Here is a 2,432-nt window from a genome sequence, read left to right as displayed (position 1 = left end):
TCTCCTTTTTTTCACATATGTATACTTGCGTAAATATTTGCAAACCAAAATTGCGTATAAGCCGTGTGGGACGTGTAATAAGCTATGCACATGGCATGCAAAAAATAGGCAAAAATAATACAAGCATTATATCCTAGAACGATATAATTAATATTTTCAGGTTGAAAAATTTATGGTATTAAAATAATTATGTTATTGAGCATGCATAAATATTATTTTATTAATTTTTTGTTGTTGTATATTTGTTTGTATTTAAGTTAACATTTATGTTTTTTTTTTTTTTTTTTTTTTTTTTTTTTTTGTTCAGCACTTTTTGTAATTTAATTGCTGTTTATTGTTTGTTATCTTGTTCCTTACAAAAACTGTGAGCTGCCATAATATTTATCTATAATTTACACTTGTTGCTATTGCTTTATTTCGAATTGCTTTTTGTATTGACTTTTGTTCGGTCATATAATATATGCTAGTTCGCCTCCACTAATATAATATTTGCTTTTGGTATATTACAGATGGTGTGCTACATACAAATTGTGATTCACCAGCACTGTAATTACTTGATGGACATTTTTCCTGTCTCTGTTGAGTGACTGCATGTGTGTGTGAATGTGTGCTAAGGTGTTTACTTATGTCTGTTCCTTCTCATTAATTAAAGTTGGCTTGCATTGTAGAGCAAAGTTTGTCAAAGAAATATATTGCAATATATCAATGGGAAATCATTTTCTCTGGCTTTATTAATTTATATATATTGGAAGTGTAGTGGAAGCTAGCAGTCATAGTTAAAATTTCTGTTTATAAAGCTATTTTGTTTATTTTTTAAACTTTTGATATTTAAACCAAACTCAACATACACATAAGAAACTAATAAATCTAAGACTTATATTTTAACTAATATTAAATATTTTTCAGCCATTTTGAAATATATGGTATATGCTCTTTAAGTCTACTTTAAACCAAACGCTGCTTGAGTGATTATTTCGTTATCTCTAACTCCATATTATTTTTAAATAGTTCTTATATTTTAATTTTATTTATATTCACATACATATATACTGTTTAAATTAAGTTTACCAAAGAAAACAAAGTCTTCTTACATTTTAATGGAGCTGAGCTTCACAGTGCAACTAGTTGCTCCTTCTCCAGCGCTCTCCTTTTTTTTTCTCTCCTCTAGCTAGTTGCTCCAATTAACACCTCTTTTTATCTACACTTCAAGCACCTCCTCTTCCGCATTTTCATGCGCACTAAATTTTCTCACCGTCTGCTTGGGAATATCTCCAAGTCATTTGCACTTAACTCGCACCATACATAATTTCACTTAATTGCACTCATTGCTTTGCTAAGCGTAATTGAATAGCTCATACCTGCAAACGAGCCATAAGATATATAGTTCCAGATAGAAAGACATTAAGAGAGAGAGAGAGAAAGAGAGAGAGAGAGAGAGAGCATAAGAAAATAGCCGAGAGATAGCAATAAAAACGAAAAGGAAAATTACAAAGTTTTTCTCATGCAGTATAAGAAATGAAAGTCAAGACAATTTTAGCCAATAGTTGCTTAGGACGTGGCAGACACCTGTGAAATGTATGCTTAAATTAATTCTACTAAAAACAAAAAATTATATACTTAGGCCATTGAAATTGTTTGCAATTAAGCCTGACACCAGCTTTAACTTTTTGTATTTTTTCTCCCTCTGTTGTTTGCGAAACTTGAGTCTGCTTGAAAAATTCACGAGTCTTTGCAGGGTTTTATTTTTTGCTGCCGTGGGCGTCAGTGTGTGTGTGTGTTTTTGTGTACGCTCCTCTTGTGTGTGTGTGTGTGTGTGTGTGCGCGCGAGTTTCCGCTTCCGGCCGACAACGTTGTGGCTCTGCTTTCTGCCGGCTCGCTGGCAACTTACACTTCAGGCGTGCACACACACATACACAAGGTCACACTCTAATGCACCCTCACACACACATGAATAAGCTGGGCTGATTTGTTTGGCCTTTTTTGGGTTTTATTGCCTGGGCAAAGCGTTGCAGCATTTGGTCAGGCATTTGGTATGAGCCGCAGTGGAGTTTTGATGTATACACATGTAACATACATATATATGTAAAATGGTATTTTGAATATATGAGTTAAAAGGGTATGATGATTTGGTTAGAATATATGTTAGAGGCAAATGTTTGTGTTGGGATATGAAATTAATTTATGTACAATATATTACTAAACAGAATGAATACTCAAGTCGATTTAGTTCTGGCCTTAAATATATATACATATATGTATATATATATGTATATATATATATACATATATATACATATATGTATATATATTTATTCAAAACAGATATTTCGATATAGCTCTCGTCGTATAGCTACTTATGTTTACGTTTATTATTTATCTTATTATTTTTTAATTTTTAATTTTTTTATTATTTATTTATTATTATTTAACTA

At 31.5% G+C, this 2,432-nt stretch overlaps 1 long non-coding RNA gene across 1 annotated transcript; it reads right to left on the bottom strand.

Moving 5' to 3' along the window:
• Positions 1 to 1,041: 1,041 nt before the first annotated feature.
• Positions 1,042 to 2,171, bottom strand: LOC26527148. The gene is made up of 3 exons (XR_001449375.3): positions 1,618 to 2,171; positions 1,490 to 1,566; positions 1,042 to 1,358 (listed from the first exon to the last, which is right to left on the bottom strand). It is a non-coding gene; the product is annotated as an uncharacterized LOC26527148 (long non-coding RNA).
• Positions 2,172 to 2,432: the final 261 nt, after the last annotated feature.

This window comes from Drosophila mojavensis, unplaced genomic scaffold, assembly GCF_018153725.1.
Source record: "Drosophila mojavensis isolate 15081-1352.22 unplaced genomic scaffold, ASM1815372v1 contig_36, whole genome shotgun sequence".
Taxonomy (NCBI): domain Eukaryota; kingdom Metazoa; phylum Arthropoda; class Insecta; order Diptera; family Drosophilidae; genus Drosophila; species Drosophila mojavensis.
This window is presented reverse-complemented; position numbering and strand designations above follow the sequence as displayed.